Below are 14,786 nucleotides of genomic sequence, written 5' to 3'. Positions count from 1 at the left end.
TTTTAGTCATGAAGTCTTTGCCTACGCCTATGTCCTGAATGGTGCCTAGGGTTTTTAAGGTTTTTGATCTTACATTTAAGTCTTAAATCCATCTTGAGTTAATTTTTGTTTAAGGTGTAAGGAAGGGGTCCAGTTTCAGTTTTCTGCATATTGCTAGCTAGTTTTCCCAACACCGTTTATTAAATAGGGAATCCTTTCCCTATTGCTTGTTTTTGTCAGGTTTGTTAAAGATCAGATGGTTGTAGATGTATGGCGTTGTTTCTGAGGCCTCTGTTCTGTTCCATTGGTACCAGTTTTGGTTACTGTAGCCTTGTAGTATACTTTGAAGTCAAGTAGCATGATGCCTCCAGCTTTGTTCTTTTTGCTTAGGGTTCTATTGGCTATATGGGCTCTTTTATGGTTCCATATGAAATTTAAAGTAGTTTTTTTCTAATTCTGTGAAGAAAGTCAATGGCAGCTTGATGGGGATAGCATTGAATCTATAAATTACTTTGGGCAGTATCGCCATTTTCACAATATTGATTCTTCCTATCCATGAGCATGGAATGTTTTTCCATTTGTTTGTGTCCTCTCTGATTTCCTTGAGCAATGGTTTATAGTTCTCCTTGAAGGGGTCCTTCACATCCCTTGTAAGTTGTATGCCTAGGCATTTTATTCTTTTTGTAGCAATTGTGAATGGAAATTCTCTCATGATTTGGCTGTTTGTCTATTATTAATGTATAAAAATGCTTGCGATTTTTGCAGTGATTTTTTTTTATCCTGAGACTTTGCTGAAGTTGCTTATTAGCTTATCAAGATTTTGGGCTGAGATGATGGGGTTTTCTAAATATACAATCATGTCAACTGCAAACAGACAATTTGACTTCCTCTCTTCCTAATTGAATACCTTTGTTTCTTTCTCTTGCCTGATTGCCCTGGCCAGAGCTTCCAATACTATGTTGAATAGGACTGGTAAGAGGGGGCATCCTTGTCTTCTGCTGGTTTTCAAAGGGAATGCTTCCAGCTTTTGCCCATTCAGTATAATAGTGGCTGTAGGTTTGTCATAAATCACTCTTACTATTTTGAGATACATTCCATCAATGCCTAGCTAATTAAGGGTTTTTAGCATGAAGTGGCGTTGAATTTTATCAAAGCCCTTTTCCGCATCTGTTGAGGTAATCATGTGGTTTTTATCATTGCTTCTGTTTATATGATGGATTACGTTTATTTATTTGTGTATGTTGAACCAGCCTTGCATCCCAGGGATGAAGCCAGCTTGATCGTAGTGGATAAGCTTTTTGATGTGCTGCTGGATTCTGTTAACCAGTATTTTATTGAGGATTTTCGCATTGATGTTCATCAGGAAAATATGGAATGCTTCACAGATTTGCACTTCATCCTTGTGCAGGGGCCATGCTAATCTTCTCTGTATCGTTTCAATTTTAGTATATGTGCTGCCAAAGCGAGCACTAATTTTTGTACTTTTAGTACAGGTAGGGTTCACCATGTTGGTCAGGCTGGTCTTAAACACCTGACCTCAGGAGACCCACCTGCCTCGGCCTCCCAAAGTGCTGGGATTACAGGCGTGAACCACCACACCCAGCCTATCATGACATTTTTAACCCTCAATACTTTAGCATGCATCTCCAAAAATAAGGAAGTTTCTTTATGAAAGTACAACACCATTATCATACCCAACAAAGTTAATAGTAGTCCCCAAATATTACCTAATTTCAGTTCATAGTCAAACTTTCTAAATTCATTCCCCAGGTCTTTAGTGTTTTAACAAAATTTTAAACCAGAATCCAGGCAAAAGGAAGTGTTTTGTATTGCATTTGGTTGTTATGCCTCTTACATCTCTTTAAATCTTAAATTCCAACTATGATATTGAGATTTTTAGCTTTGGAACATTGAAAAGATTATGGTGCTTCCCACCAACTCAGATATCTTTATTTAACACCAAAATAATTCAAAATAGAAACAATACTGAATTTCAAAGTAAGCATAAGGAAGTCCAAATAAGTCAGATATTTTTTCTCTCACCAGGTTGGTGACTTTGATACTAGTTTTGCAGTTTCAGGGAATCACATTTTTTTGTTTATTTTGAGACGGTGTCTCGGTCTGTTACCAGGCTAGAGTGCAGTGGCGCTATCTCAGCTCACTGCAACCTCTGCCTCCTGGGTTCAGGCAATTATTTTGCCTCAGCCTCTTGAGGAGTTTGGACTACAAGCAGGCACCACCACGCCCAGCTAATTTTTCTACTTTTAGTAAGAGACAGGGTTTCTAAAGAAAGCCCAGGATGGTCTCGATCTCTTGACCTCGTGATCCACCCGCCTAGGCCTCCCAAAGTGCTGGGATTACAGGCGTGAGCCACTGCACCCAGCTGGTAATCATTATTTTTAAAGTCAGCATATGCTTGCTTGTCTTGAATTAAATAACCCAGCCTTGGACTCATAGAATTCAATAGCGATACAGTGGCTTGTTGTTTTCTGTTGAGCTGAATGTCTAGTGTGTATAGCTTTCACAGATATGAAACCACATTCTTAATAATGCCGTGTAGACCTACAGAAGTGATTTTTGGCATCATTGAATCTAGAGGTTATCTGGACCCTAGGTTCCAACCTTAGTGGAATTTCATAATCTCAGAATTTTTCTTTAAGGAAAAACATCAGGTAGGACTGTGGGTAGAACCATAGCATGAAAACCCATAGCCTGCAATGAGAAACTCTTACGTGGAAGCAGGGAAGGGAGTAGAATGCAGAGCGTGCAGGGCACTTCCAGGCCTGCTGTAACCAGGAGTGCCCTGCATAGGCCATGGGATGGTTGGGCACCTTCTTTTTGGCCCTGCCTGTATCCCAGACACCTGTGGCCAAGTGAGTGCCTAGAACTGCCGCAGGCATTGGAGTGGGAGTGAAATGCCCACGAGCTGGGGCTATATCTTCTACAACTCAGGGAATATAACTTGTTATTCATTGGAACTGCCCTGAAGAGAGGTCGGGTACTTTGGGAGTGTTTTCTTGCAAATATGTGCCCTCCAATTGCCTTTTCCTAATGATTTCTCCTCGTTCTCATTTGGAGGTGGAGCTCCTCCAAGGATCATTTCTTTTCCACCTCACCTGCAAGTGCACAGTGAGTGATGCTTTAATTCATTTCATTTCACCTTGCTGTGGAACTCAGCCTACCCCACCTCTGCTGTGAGAAAAGTATTTCCATCTCTGTTTCAGCTTTCATGTGGTTCTGTTGACCCACTTGGAAGAGCTCCAGTGTAGTGCCTGCTTGTTTTTTTTCTATCTGCCCTTAATTTGGTTTGCCTTTTATTGTATTCCAGCTGAATGGATTCTTTTTCTTTTAAGGGAAAGGAACCTGAGAAAAACAATACTTGTGATGGTGACTTCTTGTTAAGGGTAATTGCTGCTTCATGTTAATTTGCATGTTAAAATGAGAATATAGGGAATTGCTAAATTCACCAACCTGTTATCTCCCAAGACTATTCCTTTTAAGTATATTTGTTACTTAAATAAAGATGGAGCTATGCAGAATGGAAATGTCCAAATATACAGCTTTTTTGGGCATGTATATATAGAGAGAACATTTAAATTTTTTATTTCCATCAGCAAGAGTCATTATACAATACATGGAAATTATAGAAAAGCAGAAAGAAGAAACCCGAAGAAAACTAACATTAACATTCTGTGAAATTATGTCTAGTCATTTCAATCTACATGTTATATACTCTTTAAATGGGCATAGTTTCACTATAAATGTCTAGAATTTTTTGCTATTCCAAAGAATGTTCCGTGGATTAGCAGCATTGCTGTCTCTTGGGAACTTGTTAGAAATGCAGAATCTTGGGCTCCACCGCAGACATACTGAATCATAATTTGTGTTGATTGCTATTATACATACATTAAAATTTGGAGCCCTGTTCTAGAAATTGGGTCTCCAACCCCTAAGCTTCAGAGTGGTACCACTGGTGGTCTGTTAGGAACAGGGCTGCACAGCAGGAAGTGAGTGGCGGGCAAGTGAGCAAAGCTTCATCTGTATTTACAGCTGCTCCTTATTTCTTGCATTACTGCCTGAGCTCCGCCTCCTGTCAGATCAGCAACAGCATTAGATTCGTATAGGAGCACAAGCCCTCTTGTGACCTGCACATGCCAGGGATCTAGGTTGCCCACTCCTTATGACAATCTAATGCCTGATGATCTGTCACTGTCTCCCGTCGTCCCCAGATGGGACTATCTAGTTGCAGGAAAGGAAGCTTAGGGTTCCCACTGATTCTACATTATGGTGAGTTGTATAATTATTTCATTATATATTACAATGTAATAACAGAAATAAAGTACACAATAAACGTCATGCATTTGAATCATCCCCAACCCTCCCAGCCCCTCTTTGCCCCATCTGTGGAAAAACTGTCTTCCACAAAACCAGTTCCTGGTGCCAAAACATTGGGGACCATTGCTCTAGAACATACTATACCCAGTGCAGCACGTAGAGAGGACACAAAGTAGAGGGGATGCAAAGGGGCTCAGACCTATATTCTCTTGTCCATTTCTTGTCAGTCTTGCCTACAGTAATTTTACTCAGTACATGATAAGGATAAAAATGAGGTCAAATTGTTTTGTTTTGTTTTGTTTTGTTTTGTTTTGTTTTGTTTTGAGACAGGGGCTCGCTCTGTCGCCAGGTGCCAGGCTGGATTGCAGTGGCGCGATCTTGGCTCATTGCAACCTCTGCCTCCCAGGTTCAAGCAATTCTCCCTCAGCCTCCCGAGTAGCTGGGACTACAGGTGTGCACCACCACACCTAGCTAATTTTTGTATTTTTTAATAGAGACGGGGTTTCACCATGTTGGCCAGGATGGTCTCGATCTCCTGACCTCGTGATCTGCCTGCCTCGGCGTCCCAAAGTGCTGGGATTACAGGCGTGAGCCACCGTGCCCGGCTGAGGTCAGATTTTTTAACAAGGTACAGCAGCCCTGTTGAGAAATCCAACTGTGCCATGCATAATCATTTGATTCAGTAAACACTAAGTGCCTCCTGTGTGCCAGACACATGTGTGGTGGCCGTAGGCCTTGCATTCAGGCTTGCATGTGCTGCTGTGGAAACATGCAGAGGGCAAGGAGAGGGGAGTGGTTGCTTCTGCAGGGATGGGGGCTGGAGGTTAGAAAGAAAGGTGGTCTCAGGGTGGAGTCTTGATGTATAAATCAGTGAGCATAAGTTATATGAGTATTGCCAGGTTCTGGAGAGAGCACAAAGTTGGTCTCATCCTTCAAGGACCTTATGCTTGGTTAAAGGACAGGAGACAATGTTGAAAACTAAGTAATACAGGCCGGGCGTGGTGGCTCATGCCTGTAATCCCAGCACTTTGGGAGGCCAAGGCAGGAGGATCACGAGGTCAAAAGATCCAGACCATTCTGGCCAACATGGTGACCTTGACTCTACTGAAAATAGAAAAACTAGCTGGGCATGGTTACATGTGCCTGGTGGCTACTTGGGAGGTTGAGGCAGGAGAATTGCTTAAACCCAGGAGACAGAGGTTGTAATGAGCCAAGATCATGCCACCGCACTCCAGCCTGGCGACAGAGCAAGACACTATCCAAAAAAAAAAAAAAAAAAACCCAAAACAAAACAAAATAATACAAAGCACCTTGGTATTAGGATAGAACCAGAAGACAAGGGTCTGAACGTTAGTTTTACAACTCTGTGACCTTTAACAAATGACTTGACATGTTGGAACATCCATTTCTTCTGTAAAATAGAGATAAAATGATATAAACACCTTCACAAAATTATAGTGCTTTCTTTTTTTTTTTTTGTTTACGTAGAGAGAGGATCTTGCTCTGTCGCCTAGGCTGGAGTGCATTGCATGATTGTAGCCCGTTGCAGCCTAGAACTCCTGGCATCAAGGGATTTCACCCTTAACCCCCATCTCAGCCGCCTAGAGTGTTGGGATTACAGCGTGAACCATGGTGTGGGGCCTGAAGTACTTTTTAAAGTGAGATTACATAGCAAAGCACTGGCTTGCAGTGGGTGTGGAATCAATGCTGTGTGGCATGGATATTTAAAAAATGCCAAGTGAGCACCATGGACTGAAAATTTAGGAATAACAGAGAAAAGAGAGGTTGTGTTGACTTGGAATGTGGAGGCCATGCAGCCGGTGTGGCCTTGAGGATGCTGATGAGGCAGGGAAGCTATGAAGAATGGGCCAGTGAGAAGAGATGCAGAAGATGAAGCTGCAGTTTTGAGACTGGATAGGCTAAGGAAAGAGAGGAGAAACAGGGGGTTGGGTTTGTTGGGAGTGACGCCTGTCTTAGACATGTCAGGTTGTAGGGACTGCTGAAAGCTATAGACCTGGAGTGCGTGTGCCAGACACTGCCCCTGATGCAGCTTAGCCAGGAGTATGAGGAATGAGGTCCTTGATCCTCCCTAGGCAGGGTGTTTGGTCAGTGTAAATCTGGAAAAGGGAATCTTTCTGGCTTGGAAATGTCCACACCCACACAGTGTTTCTCACTAGGATGGGAAACACAGGCAGAAGTTTTTAAACCTTGAAGACCTACCTCTTATTCAGAATGGGTAGAGAACTGAACTTATCTGTGTAGTTTTTACCCACTGTCATCCTCTTCCATGGGTCTCTCTTTTTTTCTCTTCTCAATGTTCTTCGTCCATACTAAGAACCATTAATTGCTTCAGAGGAGAAATGGAATTTTTTTTTTTTGAGAAATTGACTAAATGTTATAATACTGAGTAACTATATTCCTGTTGTATCAGTTTCTTTTCAACCATTAACTCCTTTATGATCTCTCTTTATACAGGGTGGGTATAGCCCACAAGTAACTTACAGTTACTGTTTTTTATAGGTTATGACTAGCCTGCTGTATAAGGTGTTAACATTTTGCCCAATCTGCCTTATTGCCATCTCTTCTGTCTTTTTGTGTCTGTGTCTCTTTACATGCACACACTTAAAATATGTTTGCTGAACCATCTGAGTTAGTTGTAGAAATCATGACCTTTTAGCCCTGAATACTTTAGCCTATATTTCTCAAGCACAAGGATATTTTCCCACATAGCCTATGATAAGATTATCACCAAGAAATATTATCTGATATATAGATAATAGTTGAATACATCTTCAGATTTTACCTGTTATCTTAATAATGTTTTTTTTAAATGTCTGATTGTTACCTTATGATTAGATACAGATTAAACATGTTGGGCAAAAATGCTACATAGTGATTGTGGCAATACCTACTATTCCGTTGTCCTGGAACTGATTATGCCAAGCACCACTTGGATGAGCTGGTCTGCCAGAATTCTCCATTTGTAAAGACGCCTTTTCTCTTAGATAATCTGTGGGGTGATATTCTGAGACTGTGAGTGTTCTGTCCTACAACAACCCTTTCTGGAATGGTTTTAGCATCTATTAATGACTGTTGACTGAATCAGTGATTGCCTTGACAGTTTCAAAGTAATATTTTCTTCTGTTCTTCCTTTGATATTTATTAGCTGGCATCCTTTATAAAGAAGAGCTTCCCCCGTTATTTTTTCAATGAATATTTGTGGGTTTATGGCTTCTTTTTTAACCCAATGTATTATAGTTCATCAACATATTCTTTTTTTTTTTTTTTTTTTTTTTTTGAGAAAGGGTCTCACTCAGTTACCCAGGCTGCAGTGCCGTGGTACAATCTCAGCTCACTGTAACCTCTGCCTCCCAGGTTCAAGCAGTTCTTTCACCTCAGCTTCTCAAGTAGCTGGGACTACAGGCACTTGCCACCAGGCCTGGCTAGTTTTTGTATTTTTTTTTTTTTTTTTTTTGTAGAGATGGAGTTTCACCATGTTGGCCAGGCTGGTCTCAAACACCTGACTTCAAGTGATCCCCCTGTGTTGGCCTCCCAAAGTGCTGGGTTGATAGGCATGAGCTACCGTGCCCAGCCAACATCATTCTTTTTTGTTATTCAAACTGCCCCACGTTTGGCTAGCAGGAGCCCCTTCAAAGCATTTCCTCCTATGTCCTTTTGTCATGTCTGCATTAGCATTTGATCATTCCCTTGCTTTTTGGCACAGTAAGATGTTCTAGACTTATCTTGTACTTTCTTTGCCCAGACTCAACTATTTCTCCAGTTAGCAAAAGTATTTAGAAACCAAGATCTGGGTACTTAGGATTTTCTTTAAACATGTACCTAATCTAGCCAGGTACAGTGGCTCATGCCTGTAATCCCAGCGCTTTGGGAGGCTGAGGCCAGCGGATCACGAGGTCAGGGGTTCGAGACCAGCCTGACCAACATGGTGAAACCCCGTCTCTACTTAAAAATACAAAAATTAGCCACGTGTGGTGGCGCCCACCTGTAATCCCAGCTACCTGGAAGGCTGAGGCAGGATAAGTGCTTGAACCCAGGAGACAGGTTGTGGTGAGCCAAGAGCACACCATTGCACTCCAGCCTGGGTGACAGAGCAAGACTCCATCTCGGGGAAAAAAAATTTACCTAATCCAGAAAAAGTTAAAAGTCATTAATTATTTAAGTTCCCCCTCCCACTTCTCAAGATCATTCACATGGTGGCATTAAGAGTTTTAGATGTGGGAGGCCAAGGTGGGTGGATCACCTGAGGTCAGGATTTTGAGACCAGCCTGGCCAACATGATGAAACACCGTCTCTACTAAAATTAGCTGGGTGTGTTGGTGGGCACTACTCAGGAGGCTGAAGCAGAAGAATTGCTTGAACCCAGAAGGCAGAGGTTGCAGTGAGCTGAGATCACGCCAATGCACTCCAACCTGGGCAATAAGAGCGAAACCCCGCCTTGAAGTGAAAAAAACAAAAGAGTTTTAGATGTTTGGATGTTCACCAATGAAGGGAGAAGGCCATCCAAAGTGTGGGTCTTTGGGCTTTGGACTAGAGGTTGAAGAGGAATGCACAAAGGGAAATGAGATAGTGCCAAAGACTAACTTAGATAACATTGGAATTCTACCCCAGAAGTGACTTAGAGCCTGAGAAAATATTTTCTGTATGTTTTCTAGGTAGACTCTGAAAACTGGTTGCCCTTTTTTATATCCTTTAATGGTAAGATGATTTATTCCCCTGAGCTATACTTATGCTAATTCTTAAAGCAATTTAAGATATATAGCTTCCATACCAAGAGCTCCTAACTGCTCTGTATTTTCAGGGTCAGTGTAAGGTATGTGTATGTGGATGTATATTTCAGTATATTTCAGCATGTCTTCGAAAAATTAAGATTCGTAGTTTTTATTTTGAATATTCATAATTGTATACAGTCTCTGAATTTACTTATTGATTATATTTGGTTAATTATTAAAGGTGCACATGCATAGTGCTTTAGGCAGCAACTTGTGAGACACAAAAGCCAGGAATCCCAAAATTTCCAAAACAATCATCGTGCATTTGATATAATGATAGAGTCTCTGAGGAGACTCTAGACCTTAAACTGACTGATTTTTCTGGAGCTCAGTATTTCTTCCATGATGTTTATATATATCAAAGCATAATTAAAATGTTTATTTTTGCCTTTTCTGTTTGCTAAAATGAAACAAAAGATGAAGTTAGTAATTTGGTAGAGAACCTATATGAAAATGCTAAAAAATACAAAAGCACATTTGAAACATAAGGGTTTGTTTTTGTTTTTCATCTTTGTCAGCATTTTTGGAAGTAAAAAACAAAACAAAACAAAACAAAAATAGACTATGCATTGTATATCAGGGATATAGTTATTATTCAGCTATGTATGCTGAATGTTAACTGCTTTATAATTTTATGAAACAAAACTCACCCACTCCCTACACATACAACCACTGACTTTCAATCCTCAGCACATTCTTGAGAATGGGAGTCCTATTAAAGTAACTTCCCTATACCAAATAGTTACTGGTTGTGCAGGTATGCCAGAAAAGCTAAACTGCTGTTAGTGCACTATTCACAATAGCAAAGACATGGAATCGACTCAGGTGCCCCTTGACAGTGGATTGGAGAAAGAAAATATGGTACATAGACACACTAGAATACTATGCAGCCATAAAAAAGAACTAAATCATGGCCTTTGCAGCAACATTGATGGAGCCAGAGGCCATTATCCTAGGAGAATTAGTGCAGGAACAGAAAACCAAATGCACACATTCTCACATATAAGTGGGAGCTAAACATGGAGTGTATATGGATGCAAAGATGGGAACAGTAGACAGTGAGGCCTACTTGAGGGTGGAGAGTGGGAAAGTTAAGGGTGGGAGGAGGGTGAGGATTGCAACACTACCTATTGGGTACTATGCTCATTACCTGGGTACAAAATAATCTGCATACCAAACCCCCGCAACACGCAATTTACCCATGTAACAAACCTGCATATGTGCCCTCGAAACTAAAATAATAGTTGGAAAAAAATAATAAATAAATAGATTAAAAATAAAATAAATGTACTGCTAGCCAAGTGTAGTGAACTCACATGTGTGGTGGCCAACTTGTCCCAAATTGGCCCTCGATCCCTGTACGTCCTCAACCTTCGGTTCTTATGCCATGTCAGAGTGTGGGATTAAACTAAGCACACTCATGATTAAAATAGTCACCGTTTTTGGCAAGTTTTTAAAGTCAAGTTTTGTTGTTGGAAAAGTTTTAATATAGCCATGTTCTTTTGGAGGTTATAAAGATCAGTGTCTCTTTTCTTACTTTCTATTTAAAACTCCTCAGACTGGAAGTTCATCCCCATGCCCAAATCCATCCCTCTTTGTATTTGTTTAATCTTGATCTTGTTTGAAAGGAACTTTATCCAGAGTACAATTTCTTTATTCAGAATGAAATTTCTTTCAGATATTAGGGCAGCTTTGATACAATTATATAATTAAGAATCTTCCAACTGGGTTTTACTAAATCCAGACTGTATTAGCCTGTAACAGCAAATTATATTTTGGCCTCTGTAACAGGTTTATAAACTTTAAACATCCCTATTGGGATGGACTGTATTTGTCCTTGAATTATAAGATAGAAAACGTTTCAAAGGTTCAGCCACATGGCTGGACCTATTAATCAGGAGCTTCCTGTGATTGACGAGGAAGCTCCTGATGTTCTTTGTTCTTGGGCTAGCCTTCATTCTATTGGCTGGATTCACCTGTGAAGTTAAAGTGGGGGTAAAAAGAGGATGTTCCCACTAAATGCAAAATATAAAGAAAGTAAAAATTACTCTGTTGTAATTCTATGATTTATACTTAGCAGCTTTTCAAATGTTGGCATTTTTTTCTTTCTGGTCTTTTTTTCTAGATATAGATACTTATAAACCAAACTGGGATAATAATGAGTATATTACATTATAGTCTACTTTCTCAGTTAGTACTGCTTAAGAGCATTTTGTCCTTTCATTAAATATTCTACAGATTTTTAAAAACTATCCATTGTTAGGTATTGTGTTTTAAAAATTATTTATAATAGTATTACTTATAGTAGAAAACATCCTTATATATATCTTTATGCCTATCTTGAACTTTTTAAAAGAAAATTTAGAGTCTTCAATTTATCATTTTTTAAGAATGGAAAGTAACTCCATTCAGTTTGTCCTTTCCAAAAATTACAGTTAAACTGTCATGTCTGCAAGAATCTATCTTTATAACACTCTAATATTGATCTGTCCAAAATCGTGCTATAAAACCTCCTTTAACACCATTAGGGAACTTTTCCTAAATAAACTGATCACATAACTGAAGCTGACCCTCCCTTAAGTGTCCATAGTTGGTAATTGTAAGCACTGTGAAAGAAAATCTTTCCAAAATTGCATTACAATATATTGCTGTCCTCTTAAACATAATGGCAAAATGTGAAAATCACAATTTCACTCCTTCTGGATAAATAGCAAGCATCTTTTACAAACACTAGTTATTATACAGTCAATTCTGATAACATGATATATATGCTCCTAAAAACCACGTTATGCATAATCCTACAGTAAAACTCACAGTGCTTAGGAGAGGAATGCAGCTGGGGACACAATACTCGAAAAACTATCAGTGACACATTAAAAAGGAATGGGAACTGAATAAATACTGTTGCACAATTTTTTCCCACATATTAAACAGTGAAATACATAAATAGTGCAATAAATATGGTACTTCACTTTGAAAACGTCCTGACATTTGCTTGTGAACTGGTGCTTTAGAAGAGTTGCCACTTATGAGTTATTGTGAAGTGGTAGCAGAGGGGTTACCTGAAATCAGATGGAGTCAGGACACCAGATATGGATTGATGTCTGGTGGAAACTGAGGTTGCTTTTAGATGTTTGAGGCATGAGCTGTGTTCATTCTGTGTAATCGTATGCAGCTGAGTTTGGCCCGAGTGCAGCCTTCTGCGATAACCTAGTGTTTCTTGCAGTGAAATCATGCATAAAGGAACATGAAATTTGAGTTACACTCAATTTTTCTCTTGAAACAAACACAAGCATTATAGCAGAACTGAGTGTGCTGTATGGTAATACAGTGATACCTAGGGGATAAGTGAAATGTGAAACTCTGCCTGTCCCTATCTGAAGTAAAGTTAATACATGTAAGACACAGAGAAGAACCTGGCGTAAGAGTCAACATTATGTAAATGTTGGCAGTAAAGTAACAATGACAATAATAATAAATGATATATATGGTGTTTATAGGGTTCTGTCTGATTTTTAGTTACTACTACTTGCTGTAACGGTGCCCTCTTTCTAATTGACTGATTTCTCAATCTCTTGGGGCTTGTAAATGAGTGTATCATGCTTCTTAGAATTACATCTAGTATAAGTCCTGTAATAAGAGAGTCCGAGGTGTATGCAGACTTTAGGTTATAGGTTGCATATGGCATCTGTTCTGCCTACTTAAACCGTTTTATCTTATTAATGATTTTATTGTCTTGGAATCCATTTGCACGATTGTTGGGGAAGTAACATGTTTTAAGTCAGGTTAGTAATCATGCAGAATTTTCAGATTTTCTGTCTTATTAGGAAAAAACGAACACAGCTCTCTCTTCCCATTCTCACCTGCAGAAGTAAGGTGTACTTAATACCTTTGAAGAGTATTTAAAAGTTGTTGATGATAATTTTCCTTAAGTTGTGATTCACTTCTATTTACAACTATTTCTGTGTTTATAAGATGAGCTCATGTTTGGAAGTGGGAGCTGGCAAGTGTGATTTCGGAAGACCTTCCTTCCCAAGTCACAATATAATTAGAAGTCCAGATTCTCTCTCAGTTCCTTTTTATGACTCCCCGAGAAAGACATTTTTAACGGGAGTGGTTGCCAAGAAGCCTGGCTAGTTCCTGCTTTTGAAACTTTGATAAGGCGACAGATCGAACTGCCATCTAGATTTAGAAAGCCTTGTTAGTATATTATGAAAGAAAGATAGCTGACATATCTCATCATTTAAGGATCCCAATGACATCTTTATTGATGCAGAGATACTCCGAATTGCAGTAGGGTTTTTTGATTTTTCATTTCTGATCTGATTGTGAATTTAAAATTTTTATCTTTACACAATTTCTAGATCAATCTCTTTTGGCTGCCTGACTTCCTTGGATGATTGCTATTAATTAACAGACTTTGTGGAGAAAAAACGGAGCTTGCTTTCTGAGCTTTGTACCAAAGACCTGAGAAAAGTAAGTAATTATAAACTTGCTTTTAATGTATTCTGTTTTAGTGCTCTCAGAAAGTTAACAATAGGTCTGTGGCTTTTCTACTTTCTTTCATTCCTGGCTCAATAAATTTTATATGTTTTCATGGATTTGTAACATTGGAAGGGGACTCAAGAAACCTGTTTAAAAAAGCATTGCAAGACATTAGGATGGTGTTCTACGTTGTTCTACATTTCTTTTGAGTTTCATAAACTGAGTCCTTAAGGTTGTGATAAAACTTTTATCAGATTTTCAGGTGATTAAACATTAAATACAAGGCAATGTAATATGTGACAGAAAAGTGAGTCCAGTTGTCTGAGCTTCATGTGTTTTAGACTTTTAGATATTTTGGATAGGATTTTTGGTTCTGAATTTTTAGAATAAGGATGAAATTGATTTGATTCTTTTCTCGTCTGGAAAGGAAAGCAAAATGTGGAATTGCTTGTCCAATAAATTCCTCATGTAGCTTTGTCTTGGAAGAATTGATGCACCTCTCAGTTTTATTTGAGAATTTTTTTTGAGGGCACTTTTAAGATATTCTTATTGAGACACTTGTTGAATGTTTTTGCTGTCTTTTAGAAGAAATTGCTTGGAACCGGAAAGTTCAGTTTTATTTCCTTATCTTTTTGAAAAGGTAAAATGGACCTTACAGTTATATAAAGTCAATCTATTTTTTTAATGGCTACTACTTGGAATTATGAATGACCAAATGCCCATAAGAATATATACAAAATAAAATATCCATGTGCATGCACATATACACACACACAAATATCCTTTCTAGCATTCTCCAGAAACATTATTGACAATAGGAACTGTTTTTCCATTAAATTACTAGATAGCTTCTAAACATTCTATGCTTTGTGTTTTATAGCTCCCTCTATTTCTGGCAGTACAAATAAGCTAGTTGAAACATGTTTTAAATAAAACAAGACAGAATAGAACTTTGCTCTAGTTCTATGAAAGCATTAAATAGTAAGATTGGATTTTATAGCTCTATTGTTATTGTATTTACTATAACTTTATTATTAAATTGGGTATTATTTTTCTTCAGTTTTGAAGCTCATTTGAAGTTAAATATTTGTACTGAAAAAAATACATATATGTGTATGTGCAACACACACATGTATACACTGCACATACACATGTATATGATTTCTGAGGCCTGTCAAGTCTCTGCTAAAATATGAA

The 14,786-nt window shown here is 38.8% G+C and overlaps 1 protein-coding gene and 1 non-coding gene across 9 annotated transcripts in view; one reads left to right on the top strand and one right to left on the bottom strand.

Moving 5' to 3' along the window:
* Window positions 1-14,786, top strand: part of APBB2 (amyloid beta precursor protein binding family B member 2) — a 399,910-nt gene that overhangs the window by 90,971 nt on the left and 294,153 nt on the right. For all 8 annotated transcript variants that reach the window (XM_032274019.1, XM_032274016.1, XM_032274022.1 and 5 more), the window contains exon 3: window positions 13,469-13,580. The gene's annotated coding sequence lies outside the window, so the exon portion shown is untranslated. The remainder of the gene's footprint in view (window positions 1-13,468; window positions 13,581-14,786) is intronic.
* LOC116548872 lies at window positions 1,343-1,449 on the bottom strand. The gene has a single exon (XR_004267584.1). It is a non-coding gene; the product is annotated as a U6 spliceosomal RNA (small nuclear RNA).

Source organism: Sapajus apella, unplaced genomic scaffold, assembly GCF_009761245.1.
Source record: "Sapajus apella isolate SASKATOON/1434 unplaced genomic scaffold, GSC_monkey_1.0 scaffold5, whole genome shotgun sequence".
NCBI lineage: Eukaryota > Metazoa > Chordata > Mammalia > Primates > Cebidae > Sapajus > Sapajus apella.
The sequence above is the reverse complement of the archived record's forward strand: the minus strand, read 5'-3'. Positions and strand labels throughout refer to the sequence as shown.